This window comes from Bubalus kerabau, chromosome 2 (assembly GCF_029407905.1).
Source record: "Bubalus kerabau isolate K-KA32 ecotype Philippines breed swamp buffalo chromosome 2, PCC_UOA_SB_1v2, whole genome shotgun sequence".
Taxonomy (NCBI): domain Eukaryota; kingdom Metazoa; phylum Chordata; class Mammalia; order Artiodactyla; family Bovidae; genus Bubalus; species Bubalus kerabau.
The window spans coordinates 22,477,212-22,495,941 of record NC_073625.1 but is presented as its reverse complement, the minus strand read 5'-3'; the positions used below and the strand labels follow the sequence as shown (position 1 = coordinate 22,495,941).

Here is an 18,730-nt window from a genome sequence, read left to right as displayed (position 1 = left end):
GGGGCTGGGCAAACCACCTAAGCCACCCCTCCTGCCTGACCCCTGGATACACCCCTACCCTCACCCCATAAAAGGAACCAGCTCACCCTGCCTCAGGGAGCCAGTGAGCAAAGGAACCTTGTTTGTTATTGCCCCTGTTGCTGGAGCAAGGGCCCCAGTGAAGCCTTGCCCCAATTTCTTCTCTGGCCTCAGATCGATTTCTGGTGATTAAGGAGGCCCAGAACCCTGGTGGGCAACATACTCCAGGTCCAGGTACCAGACAACTAGAAACTGTTTCTGTGCCCCAGAGCCCGCTGAAATTATTCAAATAGCCAATCCTAAACCTGTTCATCCTTCCTTACCCACTTCCTTCACCCCTAGAAACCACCGTGATGGCTCTGGCCCACAGTTCTTTCCCCCTCTGCCTCCCAACCAAGCCTGCTGCTGCCCCATATGGTATGGGGCACAGCAGGCCCCTCCTCTTGGAACTATGAGTAATAAACTATCTTTTCAATGCAATCATTGCCGATCTCTTGGACATACCACACCTCAAATTTTCTATTAATACACTATATGCTAAAATGGTTATCATGCTGTTTCCTCGTAAGAGGCCGCTGAGTCATCTCAGGCAGTCTCTCCACCTCACCTTTTCAGGTCCATGAAAGGTAGGGACTCACAGACTAGACTGGGAAGTTCATGCCATGCCTCAAAAAGAGGTGGTCTACACCCTAAATATGTTACGGGAAGTCACTAATTTATGTTGGCAATAGTTTGAAAGATATTTTATGAGTGGACCCTATAGATATTAAGCTGGAAAGGATAAGATATGAACACTGATTGGGATGAATCTATTGATGGATTTAGAGTATTAAATTGAGTGCCTGGGAATGGTGTTAGTAGGAGATCTTTAAACTCCCAAATACTCCTGAACCTACCTTGCCACCTTCTCTTAATATCTTGGCTAACTGACAGTTGAACCCCACAGTAGCCTTCAGTTACTTGGGATCAAATACCAGAACTTTACTGGTTTAGACGGAATGTTAGATTGACTATGTTATGTATAAACTTCCCTATACCTATAAAAGTCTTCTCTACAATGGCCAAAAATGTTTTCATTCATTAAACTGTTAAAAAGCCGTATTGGTGAGAGGCACCCGCATATAAAGCTCTGTAGTGATTGTTGCCAATAAGACAGAGCTGACAATAAGGGATTCTGCAATAAAACTGGACTTCATCATCTCAGTGGGGTAGCAGGATCCTAGAGATGCACAGATCAGGTGGCAATGTTGATTTGTCATAGATCATATGAGTGCATCGAGAATAATTAACTCTGTTGGGTGACAGTCTTATTTTTGAGAGACAGAGATCTGTGTCAGTGGTTAACCGATTATGAAGTTAACAGGAATGTAACTTCATGGCCAGTAAAACAGACTGGTGGCCTAGAAATGTTTAATGTATTAAAGTGGGAAATGCTAGGGCTAGTGGAGAAACCTGATTCTAGAGTAGTAGGGAATTTATGGCAGACACATCTTGTGATTACTCTCCCAATGTCTGACCATTTGGTGGGGAGTGATAGTTACAGGCAGAATTCTTACACAGGTTCTATGATGGTTATGACAGAAAAGGCCAAGTGGAAGCCCATGGATCTACCCACTCCTGCCAAGAGGTTAAATAAAAGCACGTAGGGATGGAAATTCTCACCATGTAGGAACAGCAATCCTCACCACATGGGGATAGCAATCCTCATCAACTGCCTGTGAGCCAGTGGAAAAAGAACATTCATGAAGAAAACTTATAGATGATCACAAAATTAATCGGTGGCGATGATAAGCACAGTTAAGTTGCTGAGGTTAGTGTCTTTACTATGGTCAATCGACACTGTCTCTTGTTTTCAGGCATTTCCTTTTCCCATTCCTATTAAAAGATTAACCTGAAGCACTTTTAACTTTATCAGCAAAGATATCAGTATACCCTTACTCTTCTGACTTAGGGCTATCATAATAAAGCTGAAAGATCTATTACCCATTTTCATTTCATAACTGTTATTTTACATTGATGACAGCATTTCAATTGAATCTGATTATGAGAAATAATAAACCTTCAAAATGCTACGGTAGGGAATTCCCTGGTGGTCCAGTGGTTAGGACACCACACTTCCACTACTGAGGGTCGGGTTCAATCCCTGGTCAGGGAACTAATATTTTGCAAGCTGCACAGTGAGGCCAAAATATTTTTTAAAATGTTACAGCAAGATATATCTAAATGTTGCAAAATTTCAGAGATATGCTATCTCAGGGAAGTTTCCATGGTGTTTCCTTAGTGTAGAGAATCTCAATATATCCACTTTAAAGTCACTGCACCATGTACTGTCCACCATGAAGGAAGAAGCTCAATGGCTGCTGAGACTCTTGATTTTGAGACAGCAGGTAACATATTTATGTGTGCTTCTCTGACCCATGACTGGATAACCCATAAACCTGCCAGTTTTGAATAGTATCTAGAATAAGACAAGATTGTGCAGAGTGGGGACAAGATGCCTGGAGACTGAGATTCAATCAGCAGAGCCTAGAGTATAGACAGTGGTGGTGTTAGATAGAGATGCTCTAAGGAGCTGCTGGAAAGCCTCATCTCTGATCCTGGACAATCAGTACAGACCCCTATGGTCTGAGAGCAAGTCCTGGCCCTTTCAGTCACTAAACTCTCGTCCATTCAAAAAGCATCCTGGTACTGGTCCCCTGTAGAAACAAGATATTTGACCATGGGATAATAAGTAATCACGCATGCCTACCTGCACATGGTCAACACGCAGCTAGCTGATCTACTGGATCATAAAACTGGGTGAGTGCAGTAGTATGCCACCGTGTAATTGAAAAGGAACTTATGAAACTGGACCTGAACGGGTCTGGAATGTACAAACAAGCTGCAGAAGGAGCCACACGTTTTTCCCTGCTTTATCCCCTCTCTGTCTTAAACTACATCCATGATCCAAACAAGGACACTTTTAAGAGCTAAAAGCAGCACTATTAATAATTAAGATGGGGCACAGGGTGTAAGTCAGGAGTGTCCTGGGCAAACTAGGATCTTTTAACACCCTATCTATAATCATCTGACAATGAAACCAATGTATGGATTTACTTAGAATATTATGTATCATATTCAAGAAACAGTCAGAATTCGACAGTTGCAACATTAGGAATGTCCTTAAGAGGCCACAGGGCAGGGATGTCCCTCTGGTCAGCAGACTTGGGGTGAGAGGGGACATTCGGTCATACACAAAGAGAGATAGCCTGGGATACAGATCTGTGCTGGGTCATGGGCAAAAACTCATGGGTCAGTTGGCTAATGAGGGATTTGGAAAGAACAAAATTGGAAGATTAGCAACAAGAACTCTGGGGCTGAGATGTGGACCTCTTGAAACAAGCAAAGTGTATAAAAATAGTTTTGACTCTCTGCCAGTGGACTGCACAATGAATGAGCTCTCACAAATGATATGGAGCCTATGAACTACCCTGTGACTGTCAGCCATCTAGGCCTTCTCAGTGGGCCTGTTTATTATACAAAGTGGATACTGACAGTGGGATGAGGGCTGTGTGTGGACTAGACAGGCGCTACCTTTCTTTCCCAGGCTGTTTTGGCTACTGCTACTATGCTCAGCCTGCCAAAAGTAAATGCCAATGCTTCACTCCCAATTCTATTTCATTCCCTGGGGGAACTAACTAGCCAGCTGGTGACACGCTGATTAGCTTAGATCCCTTACGTCATGTATTAGATAGATTTTGTTACAGTAAAAATCAATCTCAACCTATCAGGGGCTTAAAATAGTTGTAATAACAGCAAAAACTCTTTGCTGTTTATACGACTTATGTTGACTGTGTCTCAGCTCCATTTGGCTTCTACCTCATTGTTCTAATCGGGGACCCGTGGTGAAGGAGCAACTCCAATTTGAAATACCCTGCTATTGTGATAGAGCACAAAATCAGAAAAGGCTGAAACAAACCAATGATGTAATTCATTAGAAGTCTCTCTACTGTCTGTGTGCAAATGCCGTACATCACACCCACTCATTTTCTTTTGACCAAAACAATTAACACACCTAAGCTCAGTAAGGCCTCCTCAGACAGCCATTTTGCTTTTTTGCATTTCTTTTCCATGGGGATGGTCTTGATCCCTGTCTCCTGTACGATATCATGAACCTCCGTCCATAGTTCATCAGGCACTCTATCAGATCTAGTCCCTTAAATCTATTTCTCAGTTCCACTGTATAATCATAAGAGATCTGATTTAGGTCATATCTGAATGGTCTAGTGGTTTTCCCCACTTAATTTGGCGATAAGGAGTTCATGATCTCAGCCACAGTCAGCTCCTGGTCTTGTTTTTACTGACTGTATAGAGCTTCTCCATCTTTGGCTACAAAGAATATAATCAATTTTATTTCAGTACTGACCATCTAGTGATGTCCATGTGTAGAGTCTTCTCTTGTGTTGTTGGAAGAGGGTGTTTGCTATGACCAGTGCATTCTCTTGGCAAAACTCTATTAGCTTTTGCCCTGCTTCATTCCGTACTCCAAGGCCAAATTTGCCTGTTACTCCAGGCGTTTCTTGACTTCCTACTTTTGCATTCCAGTCCCCTATAATGAAAAGGACATCTTTTTTTGGGTGTTAGTTCTAAAAAGTCTTGTAGGTCTTCATAGAACCGTTCAACTTCAGCTTCTTCAGCGTTACTGGTTGGGGCATAGACTTGGATTACTGTGATATTGAATGGTTTGCCTTGGAAATGAACAGAGATCATTCTGTCGTTTTTGAGATTGCATCCAAGTACTGCATTACAGACTCTTTTGTTGACCATGATGGCTACTCCATTTCTTCTGAGGGATTCCTGTCCGCAGTAGTAGATATAATGGTCATCTGAGTTAAATTCACCCATTCCAGTCCATTTTAGTTCCCTGATTCCTAGAATGTTGATGTTCACTCTTGCCATCTCCTGTTTGACCACTTCCAATTTGCCTTGATTCATGGACCTGACATCCCAGGTTCCTAAGCAATATTGCTCTTTACAGCATCAGACCTTGCTTCTATCACCAGTCACATCCACAACTGGGAATTGTTTTTGCTTTGGCTCCATCCCTTCATTCTTTCTGGAGTTATTTCTCCACTGATTTCCAGTAGCATATTGGGCACCGACCCGAGGCCTTACAAATAGCTGTGAGAAGAAGAGAAGCGAAAAGCAAAGGAGAAAAGGAAAGATACAAGCATCTGAATGCAGAATTGCAAAGAATAGCAAGGAGAGATAAGAAAGCCTTCCTCAGCGATCAATGCAAAGAAATAGACGAAAACAACAAAATGGGAAAGACTAGAGATCTCTTCAAGAAAATTAGAGATACCAAGGGAACATTTCATGCAAAGATGGGCTCGATAAAGGACAGAAATAGTATGGACCCAACAGAAGCAGAAGATATTAAGAGGTGGCAAGAATACACAGAAGAACTGTACAAAAAAGATCTTCATGACCCAGATAATCACGATGGTATGATCACTCACCTAGAGCCAGACATCCTGGAATGTGAAGTCAAGTGGGCCTTAGAAAGCATCACTACAAACAAAGCTAGTGGAGGTGATGGAATTCCAGTGGAGCTATTTCAAATCCTGAAAATGATGCTGTGAAAGTGCTGCACTCAATATGCCAGCAACTTTGGAAAACTCAGCAGTTGCCACAGGACTGGAAAAGGTCAGTTTTCATTCCAATCCCAAAGAAAGGCAATGTCAAAGAATGTTCAATTGCACTCATCTCACATGCTAGTAAAGTAATGCTCAAAATTCTCCAACCAGGCTTCAGCAGTACATAAACTGTGAACTTCCAGATGTTCAAGCTGGTTTTAGAAAAGGCAGAGGAACCAGAGATCAAATTGCCAACATCTGCTGGATCATGGAAAAAGCAAGAGAGTGCCAGAAAAACATCTATTTCTGCTTTATTGACTATGCCAAAGCCTTTGACTGTGTGGATCACAAGAATATGTGGAAAATTCTGAAAGAGATGGGGATACCAGACCACCTGACCTGCCTCTTGAGAAACCTATATGCAGGTCAGGAAGCAACAGTTAGAACTGGACATGGAACAACAGACTGGTTCCAAATAGGAAAAGGAGTACGTCAAGGCTGTATATTGTCACCCTGCTTATTTAATTGATATGCAGAGTACATCATGAGAAACACTGGGCTGGAAGAAGCACAAGCTGGAATCAAGACTGACGGGAGAAATATCAATAACCTCAGATATGCAGATGACACCACCCTTATGGCAGAAAGTGAAGAGGAACTAAAGAGCCTCTTGATGAAAGTGAAAGAGGAGAGTGAAAAAGTTGGCTTAAAGCTCAACATTCAGAAAACGAAGATCATGGCATCTGGTCCCATCATTTCATGGCAGATAGATGGGCAAACAGTGGAAACAGTGTCAGACTTTACTTATTTGGGCTCCAAAATCATGGCAGATGGTTATTGCAGCCATGAAACTAAAAGACACTTACCCCTTGGAAGGAAAGTTATGACCAACCTAGATAGCATATTCAAAAGCAGAGATAATACTTTGCCAACAAAGGTCCATCTAGTCAAGGCTATGGTTTTTCCAGTGGTCATGTATGGATGTGAGAGTTGGACTGGAAAGAAAGCTGAGCCCCGAAGAATTGATGCTTTTGAACTGTGGTATTGGAGAAGACTCTTGAGAGTCACTTGGACTGCAAGGAGATCCAACCAGTCCATCCTAAAGGAGATCAGTCCTGGGTGTTCATTGGAAGAATTGATGCTGAAGCTGAAACTCCAATACTTTTGGCCACCTCATGCGAAGAATTGACTCACTGGAAAAGACCCTGATGCTGGGAGGGATTGGGGGCAGGAGAAGGGGATGACAGGATGAGATGGCTGGATGGCATCACCGACTCGATGGACACGAGTTTGAGTGAACTCTGGGAGTTGGTGATGGACAGGGAGGCCTGGCATGCTGCAATTCATGGGGTCGCAAAGAGTCGGACAGGACCGAGTGACTGAACTGAACTGAAGGCAGCAGGAAAGTATGTGCCACAGAGCCTTTACAAGGTGTATGGAAAAATCACAAAAGCAAAGAGCACTGCAATATAATCCTCTTATGAGGAAAAGAGTCATATCTGTGATAATAATGCAAATTTCCACAAAATGAGAGGAAACTATTCCACCTCACCCTGTACAGACACACAGAAACAGACATATACTCCAAAGCATGTTTATTATTTCTATCCACAATTCTTTTTCTAGGACTACCATATATGGAATTACAGAATGCCTAATCAATTGCCATGGTATTCCATTCAAAATACCCTTGATCAAGAAACATATGTTACAGCAATACAAAGATAGCACAGAGAATTCATAGGTCTTAGCACATCTTTCATCTCCATGTTTGACAGCATATTCAATAGTCCACAAGATTGGGATGTCAGTCAGAAAGATGTATTACCATACGCCTTAAATCAGTGGGCAATATATGGAGCAATCTCTGAAACAGATGGGATGCATGTGTTTAAGAACCAAAGAGTAAAACCGGAAGTGATTTCTCTCACTATTAAAACCATAAACCACTGGTAGGGTTTTAGCTCCCTGTCTCCATTAGATGGGCTTTCATTAAGATTTCACTAAATTGGAAGGTAAGGGTCCACTCTGATAGTTTGCGTTCACTTATAGTTTCTGCGGGAGGATAATCAAGATTTAGGTTCTGTACGAATGAACTGGGTTACTCTACCAGATAAATAATGCCATTCAATGGGGTGTACTGAAAAGCTTTAAGAACACATAAATTATGATAGAAGAAGGCACCTGTAATTTCCAACTTAGACCTCATGACTGGTAATGAAATGAAGATAACAAACATGTATGTTCATGATCATTGTTTCTTTCCTATTTCTGACAGTAGCTAGTATGTTACATTTCATGTAACTTTTAGAACTTTGTATGTTCTCTGTATTAGTTTTAAGTTGCTCAGTCGTGTCTGACTCTCTGCAACACCACGAACTGTATAGCCTGCCAGGCTCCTTTGTCCATGGGATTCTCCAGGCAATACTGGAGTGGGTTGCCATTTCCTTCTCCAGGGGAATCTTCCTGACCCAGGGATCAAATCCAGGTCTCCTCCATTGCAGGCAGATTCTGTACTACCTGAGCTAGCAGGGAAGCTCAGTTAGTGAGTCAGTTCTGCCAGTTCAGTCGCTCATCCAAGTCCAACTCTTTGTCACCCCACGGACTGCAGCATGCCAGGCCTCCCTGTCCATCACTAACTCCTGGAGTTTACTCAAACTCATGTTCATTGAGTCGGTGATGCCATCCAACCATCTCATCCTGTCATCCCCTTCACCTCTGCCTTCAATCTTTCCCAGCATCAGGGTCTTTTCCAATGAGTCAGTTCTTCACATCAGGTGGCCAAAGGATTGGAGCTTCAGCATCAGTCCTTCCAATGAATATTCAGGACTGATTTCTGTAAGGACTGACTGGTTGGATCTCCTTGCAGTCCAAGGGACTCTCAAGAGTCTTCTCCAGCACCACATTTCGAAAGCACCAATTCTTTAGCACTCAGCTTTCTTTAATAGTCCAACTCTCACATCCAAACATGACTACTGGAAAAACTATAGGTTTGACTCGATGGACCTTTCCTGGCAAAGTAATGTCTTTGTTTTTTTTTTTTAATATGCTGTCTAGGTTGGTCATAGCTTTTCCTCCAAGGAGTAAAAATCTTTTAATTTCGTGGCTGCAGTCACCATTTGCAGTGATTTTGGAGCCCCAAAAATAAAGTCTCTCACTGTTTCCCTTGTTTACCCATCTATTTACCATGAAGTGATGGGACCAAGTGCCATGATCTTAGTTTTCTGAATATTGAGTTTTAAGCCAACTTTTTCACTCTCCACTTTCACTTTCATCAAGAGGCTTTTTAGTTCCTCTTCACTTTATGCCATGAGGGTGGTGTCATCTGCGTATCTGAGGTTATTGATACTTCTCTCGGCAATCTTGATTCCAGCTTGTGCTTCATCCAGCCCGGCATTTCGCATGATGTACTCTGCATATAAGTTAAGTAAGCAGGGTGACAATATACAGCCTTGATATACTCCTTCCCTGATTTGGAACCAGTCTGTTGTTCCCTGTCGAGTTCTAACTGTTGCTTCCTGACCTGCAGACAGATTTCTCGGGAGGCAGGTCAGGTGGTCTGGTATTCCCATCTCTTTAAGAATTTTCCAGTGTTTGTTGTGATCTACACAGTCAAAGGCTTTGGTGTAGTCAATAAAGCAAAAGTAAATGTTTTTCTGGAACTCTCTTGCTTTTTTAATGATCCAACAGATGTTGGAAAATTGATCTCTGGTTCCTCTGCCTTTTCTAAATCCAGCTTGAACATCTGGAAGTTCACAGTTCACATATTGTTGAAGTCTGGCTTGGAGAATTTTGAGCATTACTTTGCTAGCATGTGAGATGAGTGCAATTGTGTGGTAGTTTGAGCATTCTTTGGCATTACCTTTCTTTGGGGTTGGAATGAAATCTGACCTTTTCCAGTCCTGTGGCCACTGCTGAGTTTTCCAAATTTGCTGGTACATTGAGCGCAGCACTTTCACAACATCATCTTTTAGGATTTGAAATAGCTCAGCTGGAATCCCATCACTTCCACTAGCTTTGTTTGTAGTGAGGCTTCCTAAGGCCCACTTGACTTTCCATTTCAAAATGTCTGGCTCTAGGTGAGTGATCACACCATCGTGGTATTTGGGTCATGAAGTTCTTTTTTGTACAGTTCTTCTGTGTATTCTTGCCACCTCTTCTTAATATCTCTTGCTTCTGTTAGGTCCATACCATTTCTGTCCTTTGTTGTGCCCATCTTTGCATGAAATGTTCCCTTGGTATCTCTAATTTTCTTGAAGAGATCTCTGGTCTTTCCCTATTGTTTCCCTCTATTTCTTTGCACTGATCACTGAGGAAGTCTTTCTTATCTCTCTCTGCTATTCTTTGGAACTCTGCATTCAAAGGAGTATACCTTTCCTTTTCTCCTTTGCCTTTAGCTTCTCTTCTTTTCTCAGCTATTTGTAAGGCCTCCTTAGACAAGGGAAGCTCAGAAACATATTTTTTCCTCTGTAGATATGATTCAAGTGAATGCCAAGAGAAAATCAGAGATGAACTGTGCTAGATATCTTTCATTTGTCACTTCTAATATGTTCACTATTCCTTCAATCCTAGTCTGTGACAAACTAGAACCGTATGAACTGCACAACTGACATGTAAATAAATTTAAAAGAGTAAGCACAGAGAACGGATTCTTGTTATTGCATGTGAACACACACCATTAAGTATCCACCACAAAAGAAGTGTACAATAATTCAATACAGAAAATGCTCAGCTAACTAAAGTCAGGCAGCTTCTGTTGTCAGTCATAGCTGGTATTGGCCAATTGCTGATAAGCGGGTGGCTATGGTGCAGTGACACTGAGGGAGGCCAGGCCTGGGTTTGACAAAAGCAGTTCACTCACCAATGCAACACCAGCCACTGCCAAGTGTCCCAGCTTCTAGCAACTGGAATCCATTTTGGGACCTCAATAAGACACACCAGTCTTGGGGACCAGTTGGACTGTTTGTCTTAACTAACCTTCCTCTTCTTTCTCCAAAGAATGAGACCAACCATCCTCCCTGAAGAGCTTTGCCCAGATGAGATGCACTCACTATATGAGAGGCAAAAGGGCTGGAAAGTAGTGGAAGGCACGGTGCACCTCTCTTAAGAACTAAACCAATTATTTCCTCAGCTTCTGGGAGGATTGACTGCTGATGGCAAAGAGCGAACTCCCTCTCCCAGAATGAACTCAGCCAAGGGGTGCCCACTTGTCATGTATGTATCAGAGTGTAAAACCTGGACCTGCTGACTCAAATCAGAATAGCCATCCCAATTTCACAGCTGCCCAGAGGAGCAGCTGTGGAGTCTTTTGCAACCACATTGCAATTCAATTGTTCCCTCTGCCCGGTCCTGATTCTCCCACTTTCAGTATATGTATAAAAATACTTTTGAGTAAATTCCTGCTCATAAGTCGTCTCAGAGTTTGCTTCCTAGAGAAATTACATTCATTCTAGAGCAGATATTGAAATTAATAAATGTTTATTCACCTGCCACAGGAACCAAAAAGGTCCGTTTTCATTCCAGCGCAAAGAAGACCACCACTAAAGAATGTTTAAACTACCACACACACATGCTCATTTCACATGCTAGCAAGGTAATGCTCAAAATCCTTCAAGCCAGGCTTCAACAGTACATGAACCAAGACATTCCAGATGTACGAGGTGGATTTAGAAAAGGCAGAGGAACCAGAGATCAAATGGCCGACATCCGTTGGATCATAGACAACTGAGAGAGTTCCAGAAAAAAAAATCTGCTTCACTGACTACGCTAAAGCCTTTGTCTGTGTGGATCACAACAAACTGTGGAAAATCCTCAAAGAGATGAAAATAGGAGACAACTTACCTGCCTCCTGAGAAACCTGTATGCAGGTCAAGAAGCAAGACTTAAAACCAGACATGGAACAACAAACCAGTTCAAAACGAGGAAACCTGAACATCAAAGCTGTATATTGTCACCCTGCTTATTTAACTTATATGCAGAGTATTGTGCTCGCTTCGGCAGCACATATACTAACTTATATGCAGAGTATATCATGTGAGATTTGGGGCTGGATGAATCACGAGTTGGAATCAAGACTGCTGGGAGAAAAATCAACAACCTGAGATATGCACATGATACCACTCTAATGGCAGAAAGCAAAGAAGAACTAAAGATCCTCTTGATGAAGGTGAAAGAGGACAGTGAAAAAGCTGGCTTAAAACTCAACATTCAAAAAGATCATGGCAACTGATCCCATCACCTTATGGCAAATAGATGGGAAAACAGTGGAAACAGTGACAGAATTTATTTTCTTTGGCTCCAAAATCACTGTGGATGGTGACTGCAGCCATGAAATTAAAAGATGCTTGCTCCTTGGAAAAAAAGCTATGACAAAACAAGATACTGTATAAAAAATCAGAGACATTACTTTGCCAACAAAGGTCCGTCTAGTCAAAGCTATAGTTTTTCCTGTAGTCAAGATGCAAAAGTTGGACCATAAAGAAGGCTGAGAGGCAAAGAATTGGTGCTTTCGAATTGTGGTGCTAGAGAAGACTCTTGAGAGTCACGTGGACTACAAGGAGATCAAACCAATCAATCCTAAAGGAAATCAACCCTGAATATTCATTGGAAGGACAGATGTTGAGGCTGAAGCTCCAATGCTTTGGCCACCTGAAGCAAAGAGTCAATTCACTGGATAACACCCTAATGTTGGGCAAGATTGAGGACAGAAGAAGAAGAGGTGGGACAGAAGATGAGATGGTTGGATAGCATTAACCACCAATGGACGTCAGTTTGAACAAACTCAGGGAGATAGTGAAGGACAGAAGTCTGTCATGCTGCAGTCCATGGGGTCACCAAAGTCAGACATGACTTAGCAACTGAACAACAAATTCACTACTAAGGTGTTCTTTTTCAGACTTCCCTAGTGCCACAGTGTATAAGAACCTGCTTGCCAATGCAGAGGACATGGGTTTGACCCCTAGTCTGGGAAGATCCCATATGCCACTGAGCAAACTGAGCCAGTCTGTCCCATCTACTGAACCTGTGCTCTAGAGCCCTCTTGCTGCAACTCCTGAAGCCTGTGCACCTAGAGCCTGTGCCCCACAATAAAGCTGCCACAAATGAGAAGACGCACACACAACCAAGAGTAGCAAGTCCCCCACCTGCCACAACTGGAGAAAGCCCACACAAACCAGTAAAGACCCAGGGCAGCCAAAATAATTGCTTTTAAAAAGATAAGCTTTCTCTTATTCTAAGTAAATTCCACTGATAAGCTTTAATTAATACTGAAGCATCTTTACATTCCTGGGATAAATCATTCTTTGGTTGATTTCTGAGAATATTTTGTTATATTCAATTGCTATCATTTTATTCAGAATTGTTGTTTCCACATGTATCCAATACCTATAAACTTTTTTTCCTTATCTCTGAAAAGTTTTGCTATATTTTCTTTATCTTTATGTTGAGGAAACTAAAGTTATATCACCCAATAGAGGACCTTCCGGAGAAGGCAATGACACCCCACTCCAGTCCTATTGCCTGGAAAATCCCATGGACCGAGGAGCCTGGTAGGCTACAGTCCACGGGGTCGCTAAGACTTGGACACGACTGAGCGACTTCACTTTCACTTTTCACCTTCATGCATTGGAGAAGGAAATGGCACCCCACTCCAGTGTTCTTGCCTGGAGAATCCCAGGGACGGCGGAGCCTGGTGGGCCGCCGTCTATGACATCGCACAGATTCAGACACGACTGAAGCGACTTAGCAGCAGCAGCAGAGGACCTTCTGCTTCAGAAGCACAAGCTGGAATCAAGATGGTCGGGAGAAATATCAATAACCTCAGATATGCAGATGACACCATCCTTATGGCAGAAAGTGAAGAGAAACCAAAAAGCCTCTTGATGACGGTGAAAGAGGACAGTGAAAAAGTTGGCTTAAAACTCAACATTCAGAAAACGAAGATCATGGCATCTGGTCCCATCTTGATGTGGTATAAATTCAATATGTCATTTTAACTTAAAAATTAATATTCTTGCATTCTGGGGTAGTATCTATAAATTTTTGTAATTTCCTCCTATTTTTTTTTTCTTTCTGAAAGTCACAGTAGTTAGCTGTTGGCCTTTTTAAATTGTTCCTTATTTTTCTTTTGTTCCTCTTCTATTTTATATCTCTTTGTCTTTTCATCATTTTTGCAAGGGAAGTTTGGTGATAGTAAAGAGGTTTGATTAATAGAAAAAATTTTAACAAATTTTAATATGTAGTTGGGCTTTAGAAAAAAGTGTTAGTATTCCCAAATATTAAGTTTCCAATTTTAAGAGATGTTTAGATAATTTTTGATGCACTGGTTGTCATTTTAATAACACAGATAAGGATGGAAAAATAAGGATGCCAAACTCTAATAAAATCAACTCTTCAGCTTTCCATTTTTTAATTTCCAAGTTATATACTTAAGTTCTATCCTAAATGTCATTATTTTTATTATGAAATATAGCATACATACAGACTTCCCAGGTAGCCCAATGGTAAAGAATCTGCCTGCCAATGCAGTAGGCACAAGAGATGCAAGTTTGATCCCAGAGTCAAGACGACCCCATGGAGGAGAGCATGACAGCCCATTCTAGTATTCTCACCTGGAAAATTCTATGGACAGAGGAGACTGGTGAGCTACAGTCCATGGGGTCCCAAAGAATTGGGCATGACTGAGCACACACACACACACACACAATATACATACAACACAGTGTAAGAAGTACATGTGCTTCTAAAGAACAATTAATGAAAAGAACAGATGGTGGAATAGAAGGATGTGTACTCATCTTCTCATGCAAAAATACCAAAATCGCACCTAGCTGCTGAACAACCATCGACATGAGAATGTGGGATACCACCAAAGAAAGATACCTCTCTCCATGGGCAAAGGAGAAGCCCCAACAAGATGGTAGGAGGGATGCAATCACATTTAAAATCAAATCTCATACCCGCCAGAGATGCTTGGAGGGCACAAACAAAACCTGTATGCACCAGGATCCACGTAATGGAGCTGTGACCCCACAAGAGACTGAGCCAGACCTGCTTTGAGTCTTTGAGTGTCTCCTGAGGAGGCATAGGTCAGCAATGGCCCGCCACCGGGACCAGGGCTCTGAGAGTAGCATTCCTGGGAAGCATGGCATGCGGTATAAGTTCTCTAGGAAGAGGTCGCCATTAGCTCCATTATAGAGCTGTGGAGCAGACGCCCCACAAACTGTAAAACAATTATATCAAAGAAGTTCTTGCACTGTTCTGAAAGTTCTAGGGACCACCACAGATTTTCCAACCTGGGAATCTGGCAAAGAGACTGAGAACCTCCAGGGAATTTGATTTTGAAGGCCAGTGGGGTTTGATTACAGAACTTCCACAGGACTGGGGAAACACTCTTGGAGGGCACAAACAAAGCCTTCTGCACACCAGGAGCCAGAAAAAAGGAGCAGAGACTGAGTCAGACTTGCCTGTGAGTGTCTAGGAGTCTCTGGCAGAGGCATGGGTCAACCATGGCCTGCCGTGGGATCAGGGGCACTGAATACAACAGTCCTGGGAGCTGCGGCATGCTGGCATAGGTCCTTTTGAAGGAGGTTGCCATTACCATCACCACCCCTAACCATACTCTGGCCTCAGGCCAAACTACAGGGAGGGAACACAGCCCTGCCCAAAAACAGAAAACTGGATTAAAGATTTACTGAGCATGGCCCCGCCCATGAGAGCAAGACCCAGATTCCCCCACAGCCAGTTCACAATCACAGAGCCAACTAATTAGAAAAGACCCTGATGCTTGGAAAGACTTAAGGCAGAAGGAGAAGGGGACGACAGAGAATGAGATGGTTGGATGGCATCACCAACTCAATGGACATGAGTCTGAGCAAGCTCTGGGAGATGTTGAAGGACAGGGAAGACTGGTGTGCTACAGTACATGGGGTCACAGAGTCAGATACAACTGAGTGATTGAACACGTGTGAGTTAGACCTGGGTCGGAAATGGAACAGAACTGTGCCTCAGAAACCTGCTTTCCCAACATAACTTTTCTTTTTTCTTTCATTCCACAAATGAATAGCAAACCTATAACAGTCATGAGTTCAGTCTACCATATATTTTACATTCTTCTCTAAACAGAATGTAGAATTACATACTCCATTCCATTGATATTAAGGATTTCATTCAGCCAATGAATTGTGTGTGGGGATGAATTGATATTATTTAGGCAGAAGCTTTAAGGGTCAATTCACAATGCAATACTTCCCCCTTTCCTTCTTCCATATCAACCACTGATGTTCAAGATACTGGGAGATTTATTGTTTTACTCAGATTGAGGGCAACACGAAGCAGAACTTCCCTGTCAATCTGCAATAAACATGTTACACAGATGAAAATTAAACCTCTGTTCCTTGATGTCTTTGAAACTTTGACACTGATTTATCAGTGCCATCTAGTCAAAGATGACTGGGAACAAACACAGTCACATGAAATCGGGGTTTGGAGTACTCTCGTAATAAGGGAGACCACACAAAATGGACAACTGCAGGAACGACAGTACAGGGGTTTAGAAGAGACCTGCTAATAGTATTTGTACTAGCGTTATGTAATTTGAGTGAGGTTTCAAGTAAGTAAGCTGGTTTCACTCTTGTTTGGGTATCCTCAGTAAGCAGCGGACAGTTCTATAATTGAGTATCTCAATATATTTTTATTTAGAAGGCAAAAAGAACAGAGGCGAGCTGTAATTGATAAAGGAGGAGGACTGACATAGCTAGTAAAGTGAAGGGGAGGTTTGAGTATGATCATGGTTTGCTCAGTCTGTGTGTGTATGTGTGTGTGTGTGTGCACACATGTGCGTGCATGCGTGTGTGCTCAGGGTTGGTTACAGAGTGGTCTTGTTTTTCCCTTGCTTTATCATGGTTAGAATCAGATCAGATCAGATCAGTCACTCAGTCGTGTCTGACTCTGCGACCTCATGAATCGCAGCACGCCAGGCCTCCCTGTCCATCACCAACTCCCAGAGTTCATGGTTAGAATAACCCTGTCTAACATGGATGTTCTGTAAAATTGTTTCTGTCTAGCAAGAGAACACTACATTCTAGTTGTTAGAGGCAGGCCAGCTTTCTACTAAGAGCAGAATATCTGCTAAGGATATTTTTAACTTTTTTTTTTTTTCCAATTCCACTTTTTTTTGTCTAAGGTCAAAGTTAGAAGGAAGGACATTAGTTCAGGATATCCACATCTTTACCTATGCCAATATTTTATTGTTTAGACGCTTGCCCAGATAATAAATCTGTTTTTATTCTGAACTGACGTCCGAGGTCAGGGGCAGAAGCCAGGAGGACCCCATGCCTGAAGGGCGGCGGCCAAGAGGAGTTACCCCACTTCTGAGGTCAGGGTCAGCGGCCGAGAGTACCAGACCGCGACAGCGCAGGAACGGCGGAGAGGAGCTTCCCTGCGTCCGAGGTCGGGGGGGCGGCCGAGAGGAGGTAGCCGGCGTCCGAGGTCAGGGGCGGCGACCAGACGAGTTACGCCGCGTTCGAGGTCAGGGGCGGTGACAACTTACCCCGCATCCGAGGTCAGGGGCGGTGACGAGAGGAGTTACCCCGCGTCCGAGGTCAGGGGCCGCGGCCAGCAGGAGATACCCCATGCCCCAAGCCCGAGGCCAGGGGCTGCAGGCGGGAGGAGCTACCCCACGCCCCCACGCCTGAGGCCAAGGGCGGCAGCCGGGAGGAACAACCCCACATCCAAGGAGCCGTGGCTGTGCGGGCGCAGGAGGGCCTAGAGGAGCTATCCCACTGTTGAAGGTCAGGAAGGGTGGCGGTGTGGAGATACCCCTCGTCCAAGGTAAGGAGCAATGGCTTCGCTTTGCTGGAGGAGCTGTGAAGATACCCCACGCCCAAGGTAAGACGGTAGGTGTTGCAAGAGGGCATCAGAGGGCAAACACACTGAAACCATACTCACAGAAAACTAGTCATTCTAATCACACTAGGACCACAGCCTTGTCTACCTCAGTGAAACTAAGCCATGCCCGTGGGGCAACCCAAGATGGGCGGGTCATGGTGGAGAGATCTGACAGAATGTGGTCCACTGGAGAAGGCAGTGGCAAACCACTTCAGTATTCTTGCCTTGAGAACCCCATGAACAGTATGAAAAGGCAAAATGATAAGATACTGAAAGAGAAACTCCCCAGGTCAGTAGGTGCCCAATATGCTACTGGAGATCAGTGGAGAAATAACTCCAGAAACAATGAAGGGATGGAGCCAAAGCAAAAAGAATACCCAGCTCTGGATGTGACTGGTGATAGAAGCAAGGTCCGATGCTGTAAAGAGCAATATTGCATAGGAACCTGGAATGTCAGGTCCATGAATCAAGGCAAATTGGAAGTGGTCGAACAAGAGATGGCAAGAGTGAACGTTGATATTCTACGAATCAGCGAACTAAAATGCACTGGAATGGGTGAATTTAACTCAGATGACCATTATATCTACTACTGCGGAGAGGAATCCCTCAGAAGAAATGGAGTGGCAATCATGGTCGACAGAAGAGTCCGAAAATGCAGTACTTGGATGCAATCTCAAAAACAACAGAATGATCTCTGTTCGTTTCCAAGGCAAACCATTCAATATCACAGTAATCCAAGTCTATGCCCCAACCAGTAATGCTGAAGAAGCTGAAGTTGAACGGTTCTATGAAGACCTACAAGACCTTTTAGAACTAACACCCGAAAAAGATGTCCTTTTCATTATAGGGGACTGGAATGCAAAAGTAGGAAGTCAAGAAACGCCTGGAGAAACAGGCAAATTTGGCCTTGGAATACTGAATGAAGCAGGGCAAAGACTAACAGAGTTTTGCCAAGAAAATGCACTGGTCATAACAAACACCCTCTTCCAACAACACAAGAGAAAACTCTATATATGGACATCACCAGATGGTCAACACCGAAATCAGATTGATTATATTCTTTGCAGCCAAAGATGGAGAAGCTCTATACAGTCAGCAAAAACAAGACCAGGAGCTGACTGTGGCTCAGACCATGAACTCCTTATTGCCAAATTCAGACTTAAATTGAAGAAAGTAGGGAAAACCACTAGACTATTCAGGTAGGACCTAAA

The 18,730-nt window shown here is 43.2% G+C and overlaps 1 protein-coding gene across 8 annotated transcripts in view; it reads right to left on the bottom strand.

Annotated features, from left to right (window-relative positions):
* LOC129643110 (DNA methyltransferase 1-associated protein 1-like) overlaps nt 1-18,730 on the bottom strand; it is a 189,680-nt gene that overhangs the window by 11,653 nt on the left and 159,297 nt on the right. The window contains exon 3 of one of the 8 annotated variants that reach the window (XR_008710088.1): nt 1,681-1,733. The exons of the other annotated variants lie outside the window; for them this stretch is intronic. The gene's annotated coding sequence lies outside the window, so the exon portion shown is untranslated. The remainder of the gene's footprint in view (nt 1-1,680; nt 1,734-18,730) is intronic. 8 annotated transcript variants of the gene reach the window in all.